This window comes from Schistocerca americana, chromosome 3 (assembly GCF_021461395.2).
Source record: "Schistocerca americana isolate TAMUIC-IGC-003095 chromosome 3, iqSchAmer2.1, whole genome shotgun sequence".
NCBI classification, from domain to species: Eukaryota; Metazoa; Arthropoda; class Insecta; order Orthoptera; family Acrididae; genus Schistocerca; species Schistocerca americana.
The window spans coordinates 259171303-259196715 of record NC_060121.1 but is presented as its reverse complement, the minus strand read 5'-3'; positions in this window follow the sequence as shown (position 1 = coordinate 259196715).

The following is a 25413-nucleotide window of genomic DNA, read 5'->3' as shown; positions in this document are numbered from 1 at the left end:
ATGTTGGTCTTCGTGAATTATATTCTGACGTGTTATAAAAATGACCGTTTGTGCCAAAACAGTCTCGTTTATTTGGTGTGTGTTGCAATTTCTTCAGTGTCAGAAAGGCCTATTTTGTTTTATTTAGCAGACAGTGACAAAATACACGTAATCAGATCGAGAAACCACACCAGTCTTGGGAACTATCTGCATTAACAGCTTACGCAGTATTAGACAACGATATTTCGACATTTCATGTAGCAAAACGTTTGACGAACTTTGATGAGGTAATAGAGTACGTCGGACGCAGAAAGGAAAGCACGCTATGTAAAGCTGTAGCAAGATCAGAGAGAAAACAATGGTAGCAGCTAAGGATTGAAGAAATGTGTACTGTATTGCTTGTCTCTTGTCTTTACTGATTTTATGTATCGTATATTTAATTTTATGTCACCCAAAACAGAAAGTTATTAGCTAGCAGCAGTAAAGAGTGCAAATATTCTGAAGAGTTCTTGTTCTCCCGATTACAAATAATCCCATCCAGTATTAACTGTGAGGATTTTTTTTAATAAGAAGGCCAAGATGTCAAACCAGGCGACTGGGGGTAGGAGAGGCACCACAGGACATTTTAATTTCCACTGTCCTGAATATGGATTGATGGCATCCAGTACAAAATATACACTTTTCAATCCCACAGAGCGAAATACAGTGACGTGTGATAGAAGAATGCTGTGTGAAGAGGGGTGTCCCTGCACTCTGGCACACTTAAGACCAAATTACATATCTTACATTTCCTCGAACGTATATGTTTTATGTATCAGACTCTCCAGAAAGATGTGCGCTACAAAATGAACATTTTTTGAAAATTCGATTTTTTAAAATTTTGACGTCGTATCTCAAACGCTCGAGGGAGGCGGGTGTGGCTGGGAGGGAGGGGGGGGGGGATTTCCACTTTTCTGACAGCTATGTGTTAATCGCCTTGTAGAACAATGAAGTTATTTTTGTCGGTTTGCTAAAGAAATTTGGTTTTATTAATCTTTTACGCTGAGCAGTCAACGTGTTTGAAACAAAGTGTTTAGTTCCACACTATTGGCTAATTTCAACTGCTCGCTGCATTTCAATGCACGTTTCCATCTTCTAGCACGTATGGCATTATGCCATAATAAAGGATCAAAAATGAGTTAATACAGTACTGGCACTCCAAGAAAATTTACATCCCGAAACCCACTATGAAAAGCTTAATGTCAGGTCGAGGCCTACATCATTGGGAATCTGGACATACGAATGTGCTCTTTAAGTACGCACTGTAATGTGCCATTTTAGTATGGTTCACGAAATTCCGATGCTCTTGGAGTATCCTCTGATGTCTTTTTTTTCTTTTGTGACATAATGTAAGATGTTTTAATGTTTTTCACGTACGAACATACGGGCTTCCTGCGTCAGAGTAGCTGCCAAAGCGCGGTGGCGCCTGTTATCTGGCGCTCTCTGACAACTACTGAAACGAGCCTATTTATAACAGGTCGCGGGAAAATATTACGAATTGTGGTTTGAAAAGCGTTACTTTCAAAACAAATTTCTTTTACGCAAGCTGAACTATGTGCGAGAATGTACGACGAATTTCTTAAATCACAGAGCGTTTGATGACGAGCCATTTAGAAGTATCTCGAGCCCAGATCAGACATTCATGTCGTCATTATGAGCAAATTAATGTTGTGCTACGGGAAGCTCTCTCTCCTCTGCGGTAGCTAATTTATCTGTGGAAAACTTTGAGGACAATTCACTGGAATCGGCTAAAAATTTTACTGGCACATTTTTGTGATATATCTTAAAGTGTAACACGTGCAAAAAATATTGATATATGTGAAAGCTTAGCTTCTCTTGCAGCTTATTAACCTTAGAGACCAATATTATATTTGAAATCTTTGCTTTTCTTGTAGCAACACAATGTATATTAATTTAAAACATTAACTTTTGCTGTTTGTGTACCCGCGCAACACAAGTGATGTTGCTATTAGCTGACTACATCACGTGTACTGTGGTCTGAATATCCTCTGTCATCAGCTGGCGGGATCACGTGACATGAGCTATGACTGGCTTACAAAAGCGCATGGCAATCTCGGTTACAATGGTTCGGAATATAACATGTGATGTATGGTGGAATTCGAATTTATACTTTCGTAATACGAAAATATGTAGCGTGCATGTTGCTGCACATCAAAAATCTTTCCAAAAGGCGTTTTCTTCCCTGAGTTTCGTTTCCTAAAGTGCCGGGAAATTCTACGTCTGTGTATAAAAACATAACCATTCAAAGGATTGATAAGTTTTATAGTTCCGAGGGAAAATATACTGTCACTTAATAACACGGAAAAAGTGTGTTTTCATCTGGGAGAAAGTGTATTTGTAACGGGGAAATCCGGGAAAAATCTGGGAATTATTTTTCCTTGTCCGCATATACACACTGGGCATCGTTTTTATTTTAAACTTTCAGTGTCTGAACATAATGCGTTTCTCCACATTATTAAACAATAATTTTAATGCATACAAAAAAGTACCACTTTTTATAGACTATAATCGTGAAGTAATTGCAAACAATATTTAAAAACAATCTTCATAATACACCATACTAGTACACACGACAATAAATGCATTATACAACACACATAGACCTATTTCTGCACTGTCAATCTGTTGATCTGTCCCTTTGTTATGATATTTATTATTGTTACTCTACACATAGCACTGTATTGAGACACATAGAGAATTTGCAAACAGTATCACTGAGCTCTTTGGTTTGGTTTAGCGAGGAGGCCTTATCGTTTACAGTCACTATTATTTCATATGTCGAATTTAGCGTAGAGCCTTGTACAGACAAAGATTCCTAGTAGTTTTCTCATATATGGTACTGCGTAAAACATTTCTCTCTATGAAGTGGAATCGTAAAATTTGTAGATATAACTTGTTTCTCTTCTTTTCCCGCTGAACAGCACAAGCGATATAGGCTCTTGTAGAAAATCTCTTCTCTTCCATTGGTGGAAATGGACACAGGATAATGCTGCTTCATGTCACCTGACAGCCTTCCAGGTGAATCCTGTTCCACTAGGGGAAGAGCTGGGCATATGTCTCTCTAGGTTTAGAGACACTTAGACACTTCCTTACCATCATCGGTGATTCAATATTTCGTCACTGAATCATGATATTGTAAATTCTACAATTTATTAGGTAAACGACTAACTTTTTGTCTATTTCATAAATTTCCTTAGATCCGGATAGTATGGAAGATACTAATCCCCATGATCAACTCTTTTCATGTGTGCAGTGTACAGATTTACGCACACGGGCTTCAGTATGTCCTCTCCAGTTTTTCTACTTCAATCCTTGTATTTCAGACAGAGGTGTCATGAACTGTTGATATCATTCTGACACCCCACTTGTTCTTCCCTGCGAGGAGAGGAATGTCACCTTTTCTCAAACGACTACACTGAGGTGCCAGAAGTCATGGGATACCTCCTAATATCGTGTCGACCCTCCTCCTACCTGAAATGATACAGCAATTCGACCTGGTGTGTGTGTATGTGTGTGTGTGTGTGTGTGTGTGTGTGTGTGTGTGTGTGTGTGTGTGTGTGTGTGTGTGTGTGTATATATGTGTGTGTGTGTGTGTGTGTATGTATATATATGTGTGTGTGTGTGTGTGTGTGTGTGTGTGTGTGTGTCTGTGTATATATATGTGTGTGTATATACAAATATATATATATATATATATGTATGTATGTATGTATGTGTGTGTGTGTGTGTGTGTGTGTGTGTATATATATATATGTGTGTGTGTGTGTGTGTGTGTGTGTGTGTGTGTGTGGGTGGGTGTGTTTTAAGATGTACTTCATAAATATATAAACTAATGATCTAGCTGAATATTTAATTATAGCGATATAAAAGAAGAGAAATTATTTTTGAAGTTGAGTCTCACTTGCAATGGTAAAAAAACGCTATTACCATGTGCTGTTCTATGCAACAAAAAAACCTGAAATGGGTAAATGAACGAAAAAAAAAGAGAAAAACATTTTTATAATAAAACAAGTTACAAATGAACAGTGAACGAAGTTGAACTTAGAATTTTAGCCTCATGTCTGCTTGCTCTCCAAAGATAAAAAATTTTTTGCTGCAGCAGTTGCATTGCATCTGACATTTATATGTAAAGATTATGAATATGACACAGGCATGAGTCATATTACGTAAACTTCATTACTATGAAAAATTTATTTTACACTTAACATTTGTACTTGTTGGAATATAAAAATGTATTGCCACCTAAACTACAGTGGTTTGTGTTATCTGAACTCTTTAATTAGTAATCATCGAACTGTATATGTAATATTATTTTGCAAAGTATTGCATTATTACTTGTGAGCTTGTGCACATGAAACAATTTTGGAAATGATACTTTAGTATTTACTTTTTTTTAAATGTTGTTACACTGCTTTCAATTCTGTAACATATTAGTATACTGAAAATGTAAAAGTGTATTTAATTTTGTGTTGATGTACTAAGATTCATACCTGATCACTATAATTAGTTAAGCATGATACTACTGATGTAATAGTTAATGTTTTATTTACCTGTGTGTCTTGCAATTTTGTACCAAGTTAGCAACATATGATCCACTTTTTGTTCAAACAGTAAAGTCTCACAAAATGTTTATGACACTGGTATTCTCATTATGTACATTTGTATCATACATAAGCAAAAGAAGATGTGTACTGTAACTTTCACTTGTAACTTACAAAGTCCACATTAATTAACTGAAAAGCATACGCAAATATGGGTGATGTAAGTAATATTATACTTTTGAAGCTGTAAGATGTAGCCCTTATTCCTCAAGTAGACACTGCAATAGTCAGGGACGTTTGAAACCATACTACTTTCTTAAAATCACTAAAATATAGTTAAGATCATTGTCTATGACACAGATCTTAAATCTGATGTTATCTAAATTATATATCAGAATCACATTAAAAAAAAGAATCTTACTACATAATTGCAAAGCATTAAACTGTCTACCAGCTTATTTTCGAAAGATTGTTATCAATACAAATAAGTAAATTTTTATTAAAGCAAGGAAACATGCTAGGAAGAAATTACATTCGATATTTTACAAATAACCCACTAAAATGTAATCTGTATTGTTACATATACATGTCTGACTATTTTCATTGTGGATGAGACTGATCTGTAACGACACTCATATTTTGGGTGATGTCATTTTATTTTTCAATCCATATAGTATCATTTGCTGTTCCAATATCTGTAAAATTCACTGTATTTCTTTAATTTTCTGTTTTTAACATTCACATCATTGTAGCAAAATGTATATAAGGCCCATGCAGAATCACTGTTGTGCACCTAGTTTTGCTCAAAGTTTTGAGGTGGCCTCTATGTCGACTTGATTTGTAAATACACTCCTGGAAATGGAAAAAAGAACACATTGACACCGGTGTGTCAGACCCACCATACTCGCTCTGGACACTGCGAGAGGGCTGTACAAGCAATGATCACACGCACGGCACAGCGGACACACCAGGAACCGCGGTGTTGGCCGTCGAATGGCGCTAGCTGCGCAGCATTTGTGCACCGCCGCCGTCAGTGTCAGCCAGTTTGCCGTGGCATACGGAGCTCCATCGCAGTCTTTAACACTGGTAGCATGCCGCGACAGCGTGGACGTGAACCATATGTGCAGTTGACGGACTTTGAGCGAGGGCGTATAGTGGGCATGCGGGAGGCCGGGTGGACGTACCGCCGAATTGCTCAACACGTGGTGCGTGAGGTCTCCACAGTACATCGATGTTGTCGCCATTGGTCGGCGGAAGGTGCACGTGCCCGTCGACCTGGGACCGGACCGCAGCGACGCACGGATGCACGCCAAGACCGTAGGATCCTAAGCAGTGCCGTAGGGGACCGCACCGCCACTTCCCAGCAAATTAGGGACACTGTTGCTCCTGCGGTATCGGCGAGGACCATTCGCAACCGTCTCCATGAAGCTGGGCTACGGTCCCGCACACCGTTAGGCCGTCTTCCGCTCACGCCCCAACATCGTGCAGCCCGCCTCCAGTGGTGTCGCGACAGGCGTGAATGGAGGGACGAATGGAGACGTGTCGTCTTCAGCGATGAGAGTCGCTTCTGCCTTGGTGCCAATGATGGTCGTATGCGTGTTTGGCGCCGTGCAGGTGAGCGCCACAATCAGGACTGCATACGACCGAGGCACACAGGGCCAACACCCGGCATCATGGTGTGGGGAGCGATCTCCTACACTGGCTGTACACCACTGATGATCGTCGAGGGGACACTGAATAGTGCACGGTACATCCAAACCGTCATCGAACTCATCGTTCTACCATTCCTAGACCGGCAAGGGAACTTGCTGTTCCAACAGGACAGTGCACGTCTGCATGTATCCCGTGCCACCCAACGTGCTCTAGAAGGTGTACGTCAACTACCCTGGCCAGCAAGATCTCCGGATCTGTCCCCCATTGAGCATGTTTGGGACTGGATGAAGCGTCGTCTCACGCGGTCTGCACGTCCAGCGCGAACGCAGGTCCAACTGAGGCGCCAGGTGGAAATGGCATGGCAAGCCGTTCCACAGGATTACATCCAGCATCTCTACGATCGTCTCCATTGGAGAATAGCAGCCTGCATTGCTGCGAAAGGTGGATATACACTGTACTAGTGCCGACATTGTGCATGCTCTGTTGCCTGTGTCTATGTGCCTGTGGTTCTGTCAGTGTGATCATGTGATGTATCTGACCCCAGGAATGTGTCAATAAAGTTTCCCCTTCCTGGGACAATGAATTCACGGTGTTCTTATTTCAATTTCCAGGAGTGTATGTAATCGATTCTTAAAGACACACACTGTGTCAACTTCGAACCGTACTATGCCTTGCCTTATTTCTGGAATGACTTCAACACAGAAATAAACTATATTGAAACACAAAACCACGTATGGAATGAATTATTTCTTTATTCATCCTGTAAATCATGATTAAGTGCATAGTTTGTACAAATAATATAGGATAAGTCAGGTTTCATATACTACAGACAGGTCTATACATACTGTGCTTTAGAAAAAAAACAGTCGATACATTTTGAATACTGGTAATATAATCATAAAAACAATAAGATGACTGAAAGAATAGTATGGTTAAGAATAATTATGTGATCAAATGCACTATATTTACTTGGTACTCTGAAAACTCATAAAGAGAATAGAAGTAGCAGTCAAGCAAGTACTCTTCTAGTTTCACTTTAAATTTAGGTAAATTATGTATCAGTGTTTCAGAAAGGATGGCATGTGGTTATATAACATAATACCAGTATGATACACTCCTCCCCTACAAGTTTTTGTACTGACTGAGTAGACAAGCAGGTAATATTTCTGTCTAGTATCACGAGAGTGGAAATCACAGTTATATTTGAAGACAATTTCTTCTTTTAATATGCTTACTTTTATGAAGATTTGTATTTCATAGATATAGAGACAAGGAAGGAACAGTATACTGAGACTCTTAAATATTGGTCTACATGAGTTTCTGTATTTAGCATGTGCTATTATTCTATCACTTTTTTTGTAGCCTAAATGTTTTTCTGCTACATGTGGTTTCCCCCCTAAAGATAATTCCATACATCAGTAGGGAATGGTACATCATGACCACTGATGCATGACTTGTGTTTCGTTAGAAGATACTTACAGCTTATGTAAGTGTATTTAAGTTTTTATTTGCATTACTTATGTGTATCTACCTTTTCAGGTTATCCTGGATACGTATACCTAAAAAATTTGTCACATTCGCAAATGAGACAGTTTCTCCATCAGTGTTAAAAATTGGTGTTGCTGGGTGGAGTTTCTGCGAAGTGTGAAAATTGAGTGACACAGTTTATTCAGAATTTATTATTAGCTTATTTGTACTGAACCATTATGTTAAATCTTGTTTTACATCTGTAGCTATTTTTTGTAGGCTGTCTTCATCACATGACTTCGTTAGGATAGTCTCATCTGCCAGAAAGTACTGTTATCTGTTTTGTCATTTTTTTCTGACAGATCATTAACATAAAGGATGAAGAGAATGTGCCTAACGACTGACCCTTGAACGACTCCATATCTGATTTTATTTTTTGTGCAAAATTAGACATTTCATGCACTTTTATATCTTTGTATTTTATTTGAGTGATCTGTTGACGATCATTCAGGTAAGAGTGTATCCACCTGTTTGGTGGGCCTCATATTCCATAATTTTTTAGCTCCTGCAACAGGATGTTATAGTCAATTACATCGAAAACATTACTAAGATCAACGATCATTCCAGAAACCAGAAACCTGTTGCTTATTGTCTACTGCAGTTAGAATTCCATCTAGGGAGGTAGAAATAGCTGACTGATTTGATCTGTCAGTTCTGAACCCATGTTGTGAAAACTTACAATCAGTTCTTTATTTGGGAAAGCTGTTAGTCTCCTAAGAAAGTTTTTCAAGAATCTTGCCAAAGTCTGACAATACTGACACAGGCCCATAGTTTGCAGTCTCATATTTTTCTCCTTTCTTGTACAGTGGTATTACATTTGCCATTTTCAGATTTGTGGGGAATATATCATTCATGGATGACAATGTGGACATCACCATCCACTTGGTCAGTCTTTGTTTTACCAGAAATTTAGCTTATTACTTTTCTACAGCAACAGCGACAAATAAACTCTACAAAGCAGACAGTTTAAGTTAAGTATGATCCCAGACAAAAGAGGAACAGTTCAAGACCTAACAAACAACTGTGATGTTCAGTTTCCCTCACTTTCCTAGTGATTTCTAATATTCAGGGTCACAATATGTTGGCTTGGAAATTACGTTCATACATAGCACTGTGAATAGAGCAACAAAATATACATACACATAAAAATTGTAGCAGCTATGGTCTTTTAGAACAGGAGATATCAATCATCTCAAAGTTACAACAATAATACTGTAAGCATTAATGATTTATCACAAAAATGGATTATTTGAGACAAACAGACGATATTATGACTTGAAACACTCTATTACAGAGTTTACTTACTTCAATGCCCTATCAGGCAAAAAATATGCAAATCAGCAATAACAGCACCCTCCATACACATGACTAGAAATTCTCAGAGTGTGCACATTTGATGAAAGCAGGTTGGTCACATTTTTCATGGAAACCCTCTTCTTTTAATCATTCTTCAAAACAGTACTCCAAGGGCGTTTCAAATACAACAGGAAAGTCTTTGGTATAGCCACATTGAGAAAATGCAAATTTGATTAATTTGAAGAATAGTGCCACTGAGAACTGGAAGCACACAAACGACTGAAGATGTAAGAAGTGGTCTGTACGCCATGCGCTAAGTCATAGTCAGACAGTACCATAGTTGTATCTGTGATGAATTTCACTGAATTTTTGTATGGCCAGAAGAAGAAAATGTCAGCAGTTTGCACAACGCCTGTGCACTTCGCTGGATTCAGCTTCTTGATGACTGCAACACCTTCAATAACTGTAGAGCTGTATTTTTATAGTTTGTCATCTCTGTTGGCTGTCCAGAAATCAACCAAAAGAAGGGTTTTAGTTTTTTCTTGTATTGTTGGACACATTACTTGTTCTAGGAAGATTTTTATATCCCAATTCATCATATTAGCCCGTGTTAGAAAAAGCCTTGATCTTTAGTAAATTTATATTCATATTTGCGGGAAGGTGGCCAGTAGGCTCCAATACAAGGACACACAAATGGGGTAACAGTATACCATCCATCACAATGAGAGGCATTGTTATATCAGGGTGCATGATTGTCACTATGGATCCAATTGCACTAAAGACATGCTTGCCTTTCTTCACTGTGAAAATCCATCCAGATCATAACTCTTTATTAAATATTGATTGGTTGGCACTCATTACTTGATCTAGTGCCAAACGTTTTTCCTTAGTGGGAGCCTCGTTTGTCTCGGTATTGATCAGCTTTTTGTATAATAACCACATCCACTTCAACCAACCAGTTGCTAAAGTTGTAGGTTACTTTGCAATAGTCAGTCTTACTCTTACATTTAAATTTCCTTACCTACGAATTGGAAGCTTTGATATGTAGTGAACTGTGAAGATAAATTCTGTTTTCTATTGTTGCTTTCTAAAGTCTCAATGTTCGGCTATGTATTATTGCATTTCCTACTAATTTGCTATAAAATGATCATCTACAAGATCTATCACATCCTGCAGAATTTTTGGGTTTCACGAATGATGTTATTTTAGCCTGTTTTCAAAGATTTGTAACACAGTCTTGCCCTTTATTTTTCTTTTCTGTGCTAACACTGTTGTAATTTTCAAACACTCTGTCATATCAATATTATTGCTAATCCAGGAAACCACAAACATAGAGGAACAGCATTTCCATGTTTTTGCCTTGATTGTTTCGTCTATATCGTGTATGTACCAGTCAGATAGCCTTCTGCAAACTTTCTCCTTTTACTTGGAGGTGATGACTGATATAATGAACTGCTGTTTCACCCGAAATCCGCCACTGGTGACATTGCTTCATCCTTCACTGCCATGGCACTATAACTTTCTTCATCTGATGCCTCTTTATATACTAACCTCTGCTACTATAGCCTCATCCATAAAGTTTTGCTTTATTTGTTCAAAATATAGCACACGCTTCTCCTGTAGTTACATCTTCTACAATACCAAAGTACTCCACCAACAGTTTCACAGTTATTGCCTGTCTCATTATCCAGGATGAAAAACTTACTCTGTAAACACACTTCCCCACCACGAACGTAATTTGATCTTCTCTAACAGCAAATACAAACCCATGTCATGTAAGTAGGGGGACAACCTATGTGCCACCCCACTCTCCATTGTTGCCAAATTTATTCAAGATGGCGGCGATGACGTCATCCAAGATGGCGGCATGTAGACTTGGAAACATCGGATGACGTCATCCGAGATGGCGGTTTTTGGCGGGAAAATAGGCCAATTGTGCTATGTCCACTAGCCTAACCTCAAGAAAAAATGGCGGGAGTTTGAATTTTGGCGGCAAAATAGACCAATTGCGCTACGTCCACTAACCTCAGCCTCCAGAAGGAAAAATGGCGGGAAGTTTGAATTCAACAGGACAATGTATGCAAAGACTGTACTTGTCTTTATTATTATTATTGATTATCATCCATTAACATTCATTATCATTTATTATTATTTATTATCATTCATTGTCATTTATTATCATTCATTATCATTTATTATCATTCATTATCATTTATTATTATTATTATTATTATTTATTATTATAGGCCTACCTCCACTACAAAATTGCGCCAAATTCAAATTCCAGCACGATATTGTCTCGAAAACTGTACTTCTATTTATTATTATCATTTATTATTTATTCAAGATATCCGATTTTCTCGGTGAGAAAGCCATTTTCCTTACACCCATAACAAAAATCTGTCACAAGTTCAAATCCCAACACCATAATTGATCACATCTATGAGCTTTCTCCATCACTTATCTTTTTCACTGGCAGCCTATCATAATCGCATCAAATAATAAACTACACATATAATAACTTAATTCGCATCCTTTGATTTTGCAGTGGGGAAGGGACTGAAGACTTTATTTCAAGCAGTACGGTCATCACTTGTTCTCCAACACAGTCAGCACATACATCTTTGATATCACAGTGCAGTCACCACGACGTCCGCGCTCCAACCGAATTAGTTCAAATCCTCACCACCCACTGGCCAGCGCGTGGAGACACTGCCGACACCTGTCACGTGAGGCGGCCGGCCACTTACGCTTGGACTGCCGGTATGCTGGGGTGAGCCCAGCGATCGCCCCCACATCATAAACATGTTTTTGCTGAGTTTGATGTCACAGTGGCCCCTTGTCCGCTCACCACATGTATTCGTCGCATCCACACATTTCCCGTCAAAATTGTTTGCCTCGGAGCTCAATCACACAACGGTCGGCTGTTCACTGCCACACTACTGGCGCCAAAGTTGTTTTTCTGGGCACGTTCAAACCTGTCGATGCCGATTGCTCACCATCCACCACGTGTCCCAGTGCGAGCGATAACGCAGTGATATACTTTTGGAGGCAAAGTTTGCTAGTCAGTGGATTCCGCCATGACTATATAACAGCACGTTTGGACCACACTAGAACGCCCGCTAATTGACTCGCTCTCACGCGCGAGTAATAACTGTACAATCGCTGCGCGGCCATCCCGCTTACGTCACACACCCTCCATACACACGACGGACATAGCCTGCTGGCGAGCGGCGGCTCAGAGTCCATCCACAAATGGTCAGCCGCACTCGCCTCAGAGTACGACTACGTAAACATATTTCCGCGCCCACAAGCACTTAACGCTGGACAGGATGGTACCTGTCGACCGCGTGCCGGACAAAGGATACATTTGGCGTCAGACCGACAGTGGAATCCCCCATGACCATATAACAGCGCGTTTGCTCATCGTGAGAACGCTTGCTAATTCACTCTCACCACCCCGCTATATTAAATAATTCAATTTACAATTTCATATACATATGCAAACGTTTTCAACTCCCTAATTTCAACTACTTTTCGACGACCAGACCGCCACCTCCTCCTCCTAGGAACCAGCGCCAAGTTTGAAATTTGCCAGGAAACAAAGCTCACTTGTGCTTCTGCCACCAACCTAAGAAAATTGTTTCAAAGTAAGCCACCAGCACTCAACCTCTTCCTACACGTTTCTGGTAAACGGACTCACCCTGCACTAGGTCCATGGATGGAGGAACGAATTTACTTTATATAGGAATGGAGTATATATATCACACCGACATGTCCCACATCATACGGACCTGCAAAACACTCTTACATAACTCATTTATAATGATCTAGACACACACTTGCTAATTGTAAACAGTTAGCCTACAGACATGCGAACCACTCATAAATAATGCAAAACATTTACCTCCAAATATCCAAACAACTGCTAATTTTGGGAAATAATTTCAGGGCATAGGCTGATAGAAGGAAGAACGAATGGTCAAAACAAGGTCCTGTTGTAGTAACTGAGATCGTTCTGTTTATAGACAGGTTGCAGAAGGTAACAGATATGTCTTTCTCTGAGTTAAATTGCAGAGATCAGATGGGTGAAGATAAATCATACTCATCTATGCTTAGAAAGGGAGAATGCTTTTTTATTATTAAGTGATTTTTGGCAGGAGTGAATGTGGTTTTATATATGTGAGTGGAAATTGTCAGCGAAGGGTGCATGACGTCGGGTTCGCTAGCTGGGGGAGACACTGTTTACATGTCCTGTTGGAGATGCAGGGGGGAGATAGAGATCTGCGCTATTCAGGAATCCATTTTTGCACTGTATGTCATTAGACAATAGCTGGAGAGCAGGTATAGGGAGAGCCCACTTCAGCATTCTGGTCCTGGGGCTGAGTGGGCGGCTGTTTAGATGGACAGCTATGTGGCTTTGACATGCCGCCGGCGGCGCATGGACACTCGCTTTGTAAGGCGCTATGGGATTAGTCTGAGCATTTAGTACTTGTTTCGGTGGTTATTGGATAAAGAACTGTAATATTGAAGGTCATGTCCTCAGTGGGACCGCTGTGTAATTGAGTAAGTGTGTTTACGTATTTCAAGACATGTTTCGTGAATGGTGATGTTAAGTTGATGGCGCAGCTTAGCTACCATTGTCAAAAAAAAAAAAGCTGTCTGCTGCTGAAGGAAAGAAACAAAGAAAGGAAGGAAGGGATGACCTTGCCCCCAGACCAGATGGATGAGTTATTAGATAAGAGTAAGTGATAGTTGAATGATGCTATGTGTTCGGATATAGGAGTCTCTAAACGGCGGGATGAGATTTTTTCTTATGTGGAAATTTATGCAATCTATAGATAGTGATATTCGACCGCTAGTGACAACAGTTAAGAGCGGAAAAATAGGTTCAAATAGAGCGCTGGCAGAATGTTGCAGCAATGGTAATAATATTTAATTGAAGGTGGAGGTGATAAATATGGACTAGGCTTTGAATATTGGTGTGAGTGTCGTATGTGCTTGATGCTCCATATAAAAGATTGACTCTTTAATTGCGTTTGGTATTTCTGGGTATGTGTAAAATTAATTTTACTGTTGAAAGTGCGAGAAAGATGAGTTGATTGGTGTTTAGATAGAAGCTACATTTGCAATTCGAAAAGAGGGGATGAGAATGGTAAATCGATTGATGTGCATGGTTTGTGGGGTGATATATGAGTGTCAAGTAGGGTTGAGGACGTTTGCATATATTGATGGTGGGACAGGTGTGAGGTTAGGTGCGGTGGGAGGTGTAAATTAGATCATATTTTAAAAAAAAAATGTTGTAAAGTAAGAATAATATTGAGAAGGTTCCTAGATGGCTGGTCACACGACAAGGCGAGAGCAGGGATGTGTAGTTATGTTTAGTTAAAGGGCCGTGTAATGTCGTGTGAGGAGCAATGCACAGTGTGCTACAGTGTCATAGGAGGTAAAGACATGTGCTGCTATGATGTGTCTAGCGTATGGAGGCAGCACTTTGGAATTATACTACGTTGATATAAAGTTGACTTTCACCCACATTTGGTGGTCGCGGCTCAGGATCGTGGTCCTGGACGGAGGACGTATGCGTGTGCTTTGACCACTGACGAGCGTGTTGACCCCGCCAACTCATGCTTGCGGAAGCCGAGCAGGTGCTGTGCGAAGTCTGAAATCAGACGGATGGGTGATTTCACGATCCTGTGTTATGTAAATGAGTTATGTAAGAGTGTTTTGCAGGTCTGTATGATGTGGGACATGTCGGTGTGATACATATACTCCATTCCTATATAAAGTAAATTCGTTCCTCCATCCATGGACCTAGTGCAGGGTGAGTCCGTTTACCAGAAACGTGTAGGAATAGATTGAGTGCTGGTGGCTTACTTTGAAACAATTTTCTTAGGTTGGTGGCAGAAGCGCAAGTGAGCTATGTTTACTGGCAGATTTCAAACTTGGCGCTGGTTCCTAGGAGGAGGAAGTGGCAGTCTGGTCCCCGAAAAGTAGTTGAAATTAGGGAGTTGAAAACGTTTGCATATGTATATGAAATTGTAAATTGAATTATTTAATATAGCGAGGTGGTGAGAGTGAATTAGCGAGCATTCTCGCGATGAGCAAACGCGCTGTTATATGGTCATGGGGGATTCCACTGTTGGTCAAACTCTGGCGCCAAACGTATCCTTTGTCCGGCACGCGGTCGACAGGTTCCATCCTGTCCAGCGTTAAGTGCTTGTGGGCGCGGAAATATGTTTACGTAGTCGGACTCTGAGGCGAGCGCGGCTGACCATTTGTGGATGGACCCTGAGGCGCCGCTCGCCGCCTACCTGGCGCGCCGGCCATGGGGATGTGCAGGCACTGCTAGTCGCTTGACGTCATCCGGCCAGGGAGCTACCGATGGAGCGGGCTCAGCCGGCTGCGCGTACGTCAGCTGCGCTCTGGAGTTTCGCTGTGTGAGCATGGAGAAGTCAGTTGGGACACACCTCCATGACCGTAATGTCTGAAATAAAGAGTCATTTTCCATCGCGTGTATGGAGGGTGTGTGACGTAAGCGGGGCGGCCGCGCAGCGATTGTACAGTTATTACTCGCGTGCGAGAGCGAGTCAATTAGCGGGCGTTCTAGTGTGGTCCAAACATGCTGTTATACAGTCATGGCAGATTCCACTGTCGAGCAAACTTTGCCTCCAAAAGTGTAGCACTGCGTTCTCACCCGCACAGGGACACGTGGTGGACGGTGAGCGGTCGGTATCGACAGGTTTGAAAATGCCCAGGAAAACAAATTTGGCGCCAGAAGTGTGGCAGTGAACAGCCGACCGTTGTGTGATTGAGCTCCGAGGCAAACAATTTTGGCGGGAAACGGAAACTCTTGCCAAATGGACAGATGTTCGAAGTTGACAGGTATAGACCAATGTTTGTAATTCACCAAAAACATTAAAAATTAATTCTATAGCTCTCCTCATCACAGCTATCATTATTTTATTCTAGGTATTCAGAATATTCATATCAGAATTATCGAAGAGTAACTGTTAAAGTACATTGCCATGTGAAGTGAAAATAACTTAGTGCTAATTCTGAACAAGGGCCCAGTGGAAGTGCATTCTCAAGTAAAAAGAAATTTAAGAAAACAAGTTGTATATGCCAACAAGAAAAAAAATCTGGATTTTCTCCAGATTTCCTGGTTAAAAATATCGTTTCTTGGGGTGAAAATATACATTTTCCCGGGAGCAAAATATACTCTGTCCCAGATGAAAGTACATTTTTTTCCATGTTAAGTAGCAATATACAATTACATACTGTAATATGTATCAGTTCTTTAAATGGTGAAGATTTTAGGTACCGGCATAGAACTTCCTGGCACTGTAGGAAACGAAACCCAGCAGCAAACAAAGTGTTTTGGAAAGATCTTTGATGCATGGCGACATGTGCACTGCTTTTGTTTGTATTACAAAAGGATAAACACTCTATACAGCACAGTAGTTTCCGAAGCACTGAAATCGAGACTGCACTGCAGGATGCACTTTCGTCAGCGAATTATAGCGCATGTCAAGTGATCTCTCCAGCCAATGACAGCAGATATTCAGGTGTAGGTCACATGATGTAGTCAGTCAGTAGCAACCTCATTGTTAAGAAGTGCAAACACACAAATAGGAAAAGTTAATGATTCAAATTAATATACATACAGCACAGTTAAAAGAAAGACTAAGCTATCATGTATAACACTGCTCGTCAAAATGTTTTGCTGTTTTTTTTTCCAAGGATGTGGTTCAGCAGGAGTGTAAGTGCACAGTTTGAACTGCAGCAGCTGAATGTTTCTGACAAGCACTGAACATTTCATAGGTTACTGGCTGAATGGGTGTTCCATTGAGCACTTCAACTTTTCCTTAGAAACGCCAATTACGAGTGACATTGCTCAAGAACTCGCGTCACACCTCTGTGAAACATAATTATACTTTTTCCATTGTTATTGCATAAACTGTAATCTATGAAAGAACTAAAATAAATATGAAAAACTAAGCCTGAGGCTCGGTCTTTTTTTTAGCGTGTATTACCCTTTAAAACACATAAATCACAAATGCGCCAGTAACATTTTAAATAATTCCATAAATGGCTGGTTTTCTAGGCCCACAATTTTTCTAAGTGGCTCGTCCTCAAAGTGTTAAATTTTGAACAAGAGTCTATGCTCAGTCATTCAGGAAATTCGTCGCACATTCTCACACTTAACATAATTCATCTTGCAAAACAGGAAATTTGCTTCTCCAACCACCATTCACAATATTTTCCTGTGAGCTGTTAGAAATGTAAAAAGTTGTGATATCATGCGCATCGAAAGCAATTTGTTGTTCCAAAGTATTTCACACACTACGTTTACATTGGATACATCTTCCAAAAGACGAAAACCGAATTTCAGAAACAGTTTTTCGCTGTCGAGTTTAAATGTTAAGGTCTGAAGTGGATTTGCTAGCCCAGTTAAACATGGCGCCTGAAAAACAGCTGTTACAGTTTATGACTTAGTCAGCACAATTGCTATTTCTCTCCAACCAGACGAGGTGTAAACAGCTTCAGTCTAGTATTTCTACCTATTCTTCACTGTACAAAACCATTCCGTGCACGTTAGTCAAGAATTGTTAAAAACAAATTAAACCTGACAGCTAAAGCACGTTTCAAAACCGCCTGTGTTTGCACGGGAGCGAAAACCGAGAGCGGAATTGGAAAATCGGTAAAGAGAAACGGATTTCCAGAATTGATTTTGAAGCAGTTATATGTCCATCCAGAAGTGGTAGTGGGAATCAGCTTATGAAATCCAGTTTTGGGAGCTCCATGTAAACAAGGCGGCAGTCTTCGTTACAGGTGAGCCAAATTATTATTTCGAAATATTTGTTAGTATGATTATAGCTATTTTTTTTATACCAGTTACTTTAAAAGTTATAGCTGTTAGTTTTTGTTATGCCAATATTCGCTAGACGGGGGTACAGTTAAATAACTACTTTAAGTAGGTGGAATCCATCAGTTTAGTTTATCAATATAATTAAAACTGCGAGTATTGTGAACTGGCAGGAACATTGTCTAAATTGTCCCATGACCTTAGCTAATTGACTGTCCATTACATTTCACTTGATCTGAAGGATGATCGGTGTTTCATGTGATATGCATAGAACTATAGATTATTGGACACTATTAGAAATTAATTCTCGATTCTGGTACAGAAATCATCTGAAATATTGCCATAGACTATTAAAGCTGAAGTGATAAAGATGTGCTTTTGCAAGTATGAACTTACATGCAAGCTGAAACTTTATTTCTGTTGCTGTTCAATTAGTGCAATAAGTGTAGGGCCATGAAATACAACACAAAAATAAACTTATCTTGATAGTTTCATTTACTCTAGTGTGAGATATTCCATATGAAAACTGACAGCACAGTAATAAAGTTTTATGTTATATTCGAAAAACTGCTTGATTTATGTAAAATTTCTTCAACTACCAACAGGGTCTTAATTTTTTAGTATGAGAATAGCTAATTACATTTCCCGAAACCTTCAGAGTGCTGTGTGTTTCTTAGATTTAGTATTATTTATAACACATCTTTAAAATGGACTAGAAAGTATGAAATTTCTCCTAGTCTCATACAGATTCCTAACACCACAGAGACAGTACTGAAAATTTATTTTTGTGGATTGTTAATAGATTTGACAATATCTATAAAAATAAAAATGTGTGGTACATGTAATAGATATTTGATGCAAGAATAATTGATTTAAGTGAGTAACAATTTTATTGCACAGTAAATGATGTCAGCTGTTGTGTGATTTTTCTCAATAACAGCTACTCTCTATGCTCCTTACTGTCATCTATTGCATGTGACCTATATTTTTCGTTTTAAATTTTGCAAGTATTGTCATATCTCTTAAGAATTCATGAACGAAGATTTTCAGGGCTATCAGTATGAGGTCAATAATCTGTATGGGGCTAGGGGAAATTATTTTATACTTTTTAGTCCATTGGACAAACGTGTCATATTAACAAGTGTTTCATTTAAATAATTATTTTCTGCTTTCTAGTCTTGTGTGTGTGACATTTTTCAGGCGATTTCGAACATTTTGATGACATTATGACAGTGATCTTTGGCAAGTTTCTAATTTATTCAGTTTCTCTTCAACTGAGTCATCCAGTATATTGCTACCTAATACATATATATCATATCACAAAAATACCATGAAGGTGAAAATCAGAGAGGTTTGAGGCCACACAGAGGCTTACCAGCAATCTTTACTGATGTGAAATGTTCACGACTGGAAAATGAAGAGGGGGAATAGAACTGGTATGCAAACTACCCTCTGCTACACACCATACAAGAAAGCGAATTAATACTGCAGTGTCATCCGCATTCAATCCATGTCAAAAGTTTCAATTCTCCAGCTCCTCTGGAAGTTAGTTTAACATGAGTGTGTAATGGACATCATGAACCCATTTACATGGTCTCCCAAAACTCGATTTCGTAAATCGATTTCCCAATATTGCTTCTTGAAAACCACTTCTAGTTGCTGGTTTTCCAATTCCACAACCGATTTTCGCTCCTGTGTAAATGCAACCAGTTTTGAAATGTGCTTGGGCTGTAAGGTTCCAGCTATTTAAAAAAATTTCGACTAATATGAATGGAATGTTTTTTGTACAGTGGAGGATAACTGGAAATATTAGACTGAAGCTGTTTACATCTCCTCTAATTGAAGGGAAATTGTGGTTGTGCAGACTAAATCAGAGACTGTAATAGCTGTTATCCATGCATCATTTTTAATTGGGCTAGCAAATCTGCTTCAGACATTAACATGCAAACACGACAGAGAAAAACTATTTTTGGAATTCGGTTTCTGTCTTTCAGAACACGTGTCACACATAAATGTAGTGACTGAAAAACAAAATACTTTTCCACGACATATAGACAAGTAAGAGAGTTAATATTGGATTGTCATCTGCTTCTCAGTATGTTGAAAGTTTCAAGTTTCTAGCCCATCAGCAACTTAATTTAAAATCAATTTGTACTAAAAATCAGAGATGGAAAAACGAATTACCCTCTGCCACACACAATACAAGAGAAAGAATTAATATTGCATTATCATTCGCTTCAAAACCATGTTGAACTCTTTAGGTCTCTAGCTCACCTGGAAGTTAGTTTAAAATCAACGGGTACTGAACATCAGACAGACAGAAAAGCAAAGTACCCTCCGGCACACGAGAAAAGAAAGTGAATTAATATTGCATTGTCATCTGCATCTACCCTGTGTTGAAAGTTTGAGGCCGAGCCACACTTTATCGACAGTCTCTTCCCTGGACAACACATGACAACGTAACCACACTGATTGGCAGGGCAGCATCTCATGTCCTAAATTCTTCCTACCAATAATTATTTAATGTTCACATTTCTTCCCCCTTTAAAAAAGATTTTGACTGGAACAGCTGGAAATAGTGGTCATACATGTGTGCATTTTGAGTGTATGAACATGTATGCATGCTTTGTTTCCTTCTGAAGAAGATTTTGGCTGAAAACTTACGTGAACATTCTTTTTGTTGCGCCTGCCAGTTGCTCAGCATGTGTGTAGCAACATATCCTTTTCACAGTACTGTTATTGTCTCATGAAGTTTGTTGTAAATAATCCACTCCATTTCAACAGAAACAATGACATACATATTTACAATATCAGAAGGAAAAATTACATTCATTACTCCACACTGAGGTTGTCCAAAGCACAATCAGAGGTACACAATCCTGCAACCAAAATGTTTATCACTTACCTATTGACATAAAATGCATGACAGACAGCAAAGTAATACTTGAAACTAACCTGAAAACATTTCTCTTTGACAATTCCCTCTATTCCACAGAAGATTATCTCCTATTACAGTAATATGTAAATGGTGATGGGTAGGACTTTCTGACAAACAACTGTCTTTAATTAAAAAACGAAAAAACTAATAAATGATCACATTGGGGCATATTTGATTGATGAAGCATGATTGAAAGTAAGGGGGGAAACGCAATGGAAATAAATGAAAGGTGCAGAAAAGCAGGGCAGTTCTTCAAATGCATTAGGGGGCTTATTTGGAGCAAGGAGGTGCCACAGAAATCCAAGGGAATTATATACCGAACCTACTTTGTCCCCATATTGGCATACAGAAGTGAGACATGGGTAATGCACAAAAGTGACAAAAGTAGAATACAAGCTAGTGAAATGAAGTTCCAGAGGAGCAGGTTGAGTGTAACAAGACGAGACAGACTGCGAAATGTGTATGTGAGGGAAAGACTAAAGGAGGAACCAGTACAGGACAGGATAGAAAAATCAAGACTGCAGTGGTATGGACACATGAAGAGAATGGATGAGGGAAGAATTCCAAAGAGGATGTTTGATCTGCAACTGGAGGGGAAGAGGCCCAGGGGAAGACCAAGAGATAGATGGGTGAAGGGAGTGAAGGAATGTGTGACGAGAAGAGGAGAGAACTGGACGAAGGTGGAAGATGGCGAACGGTGGAAAGACAGAACACGATGGAGAGGCTTGTGTTCCCGACAGACCCAACCAGTGGCTGGAAACTGTCCAAGATGATGATGATGATTGGGGCATATTTACAGAAAAATGATGTAAGTATATAATGATTAACTTCACATCATTACGAATTATGGCGAAAACCGTAGTGGAATATGAAACTAACTAAGTAAGTAACTAACTAGTCATATATCAGAAAGCATGGTATAAGCTTTTATACTTTGAAAACCTCAAAATGAATTTCAAAAGTAAAAGCAAGCAGATGATCAAAGTAGGAGTACTTTCCAGTTATGCATGTTTGGCTATTCCTGAAACTGAAACAGTTATTGGAAAGAAGTAATCCAGGAAAAGAAGCAAATAGGAAAGGTAGACCTACATCTTAAGCAGTTAGCCTATCATTACAAAAGAAAATTACTTGCAAATACGTTAAAGCCAAATATCCATTTTATGTGGTCTTAAGCGGTTGACACCATTGGCTTAATCACATTTGTAACATTCCACAATGCTGGAAGAAGAAATTATAACGTTTATTTTGCCTCGTAAATTGTTATTATTGGCCATACACTCAATGATGCATCATAGGTAAGATTTCAAAGTGAAAAGATGGGTAAACTACAGTGATACAAATGCACTGATAATCTGATAAAAGAAGACCTCTACTCTGCATGGAGGTATACCTCTACACAGTTCTATTTCTTTGGCGTTTCAGTAATTTCAAACAAAAGATGTTACACTAACAGGGCCCAATGTTTCATATAACTAGAACAAATACACATTTAGGAACAGAAAAACATTCGAAATTGAATTCCATACACTATGTTATTCATGTAAGCACTATAATTTGTAGTATTCAAAACAGCTGTCACGTGCACACAACAGAAATAATGAACAAGAAGCAATTGCAAACAGTAGTCTACTATTGTTTTGGGCTATTTAATATGGCGGCAGGTCCCACCCACTCTGGCTTCAAAACAACTTAAAACACATCATGTCGAAACATTCTGTAATGCATATCATTCCTCTGTTGTTGATCACGTGAACCCCCAAGTTCATTTCCTCCCAATACATGGCCATGTGCACATCTCCATACTTCTACACCTACATACTGCACACAATCGTGAGGTTGACAGAGGGTAAGTTCCAGTGTACCAATTATTAGGGTTTCTTCCCATTGCATTCACAAATGGATCATGGGAAAAATGATTGTTTAAATGCCTCTGTGCACGCAGTAATTATTTTAATCATATCCTCACAAACCCTATGTGAGCGAAATGTAGGGGATTGTAGTATATTCCTAGAGTCCAAATACTGTTTGAATCAATTTTTGAGTAGCTTTTATCAGTAGATCCTGACCAATAGATGGAATTTCAATATGAAGCAGAGAGGCAACAGCCTCAATTGTATGACATGAATGTACTACATTACTTGTCTTCTACTACATTTATGAAGTGGATTTTTATACATAGTATTACGTAGTATTTTACAATGGAATGGATTGCAATATGGCTGCAACTTGAAGTTAAAGTACTGTGGGTAGAGCCAGGTTGATTAGCAGGTGAAATTTATTTGTATGTTGTCAGACATTTGTAGTGTTTCATAAAGAAATGGACTGAAACTTTCAGACCCTGCAAGTTGTTTGTTTAAATATGTGTTTGTGGCAGGCTTATTTATTGTTATGTAGCTCTCAGGACTGGTCAATATTTATGTGGTTTCAGTGGCTAGCCCCAGTACGAATATGGCACTTGACATATTAAAAGCCAAATACAATATGTATAGAAAACCTATAAATCTTGAATAGAAGGGTACTGAGGGAGATATGACTATTGCACAAAAATTGGCGCTGGACTAACTAATTTTACGCGGGATGTGTGAGCAGCTCGCAACACTGTGTTCCTTTTAGCAATTCTGCGCGCAATTTGACGTAACAAATGAAAAAAAAACTGATGCTTCTACTGTTTAAAATATAAATGCAGATTTCTCTCTCTTGACATTCTTGTATAGTGTGTGAAATTCCTCTTCGGTAGCAAGTAATGTCTTTTCCCGATCTACACCATTTTTTGTGTTGTTTTGCAGTTCTGTCTTGTTTCTCTGACATACAAGCTATCCTTGCAAGCTGTAAACCAATTAAGTCCAATAAATGTCATTTTCGTACAATGTATGTGCACTTCGCGCTTAAAGACAGTTGAAAATCATTTTGTTAAGATCACAATTTTAGCAAAAAAACAATTGAGTTGAGGTCAAGTGACTTGATGTGCCATGACATGGCGGGCAGTGTGAATACACCTTGACGTGACTGTGGCGCGACCGCCAGTGTGAATTGACCTTGTTGCAGTAACTGTTACTTCTCAGTAACCGTTTATTTCTATCAGCTGAGTTATTTTTTGACATAACGTAGTCTTCGTCCTAAAGCCTTTGTCACATTTTGCTATCAGCAGACGCTAATGTGTGCAATGTGTTTTGTTTTAAATGGCGCATTTTACTTGCAACTTAATTTTTATTATGGCGTTATTCTCTGGTTTGTGTTTTTTGCTGCAGTTTTACTCTGCAGTAGTAGGCGAAAATAAATTTTTTTTGTTACCTTAGCCTATCAGTTCGTACCTATCCAAGCAACAAAAATGTAAATGAAAACGAAAACAAAAATTTCCGGGATTCTAAACAGTTTTCCGGAGAAAAAATATTCGTTTTTTTTTTTTTTTTCAGGGCATGTGCGCCTTGAAAAAGCAGGCTGGAATGGCCTTTACACACAGCAACGCATGTGGGTAAGACTGCGACAGCGTAGATTGGCGGACGGTATTGCAATGTGTGGAGACTATTCATATGATGCTGATTCATTAAGCCATACCACAACGTCAATTGCACAGCACCGTTGTCACTCAATTTCTGCTGTTGAAACATTTGCTCAAAAGTATGCGGGAAGCATCAACCCCTTTGTATCCCACACACAACTTTACCTCATCAGATTCCAGTGTATCACAGCAACAGGGTATTTACTTCCACCTTTTGTTGACAATTTCTTTGCTGCAGTCGCCAAATTTTGCAGGCGATAAACTACCACCATACACTCTCACTACTCTGGCCATCGCATGTATCAATAGTAGATTAAAAAATTAGGATCCTACGCACATAAACATAACCTAAAATCTTCTCGTCTTTCTGCACTCAAAATCAGCTTCGCAATTCCTATGGATCTCAAATGTGTGTGTGTTATAAAACTGGTATACAACCGAAAATAATTACCATGTTCTGCATCCTTCTGCCCACTAGGATCTCTATTCAACCCTTGACTGGGTATAACCACAACTCCTTGGTTCCACGAATTCAAAGGGGTCCCAGAAATTTTTTGTGGTCTACAGATGTTTGACAACTTGCAGTGTAGGTACAGTTTTATTGGCATCTTGTACAACCTGTAAGCCTTTGCCCCTAAAAGCACTACTCTACAAAGCTCAACTCACTTGTCATTAATATTAGAATAGTTCACTTGTTGTCACTACAAATGCTCATATAAACTCAAGGTCAGGTGATGAAAGTAGCACTTTACTATGGCTATATACAGATGAATCACTTTTCGATTACAAATAATAAACTAATCAAAAAGAATTCCTCCAATTCATTCCTATATCCTTGAAGTTGAAATTTTAGAAACTAGCTCAGTATTCTCAAAGCAGCAACTGTAGCTACTTACACAATAATTTGAATCATGGTTCACAAGGGACTAATGAATTCAATATCATACATCACACAAGGAACCATTAGCACTTAACACTGGGATTTTGTCCCAAACCCAAGATGTAAGTTATTCAGTGTTTCAAACTTCTCACAGTTAGTTACAAATACAAC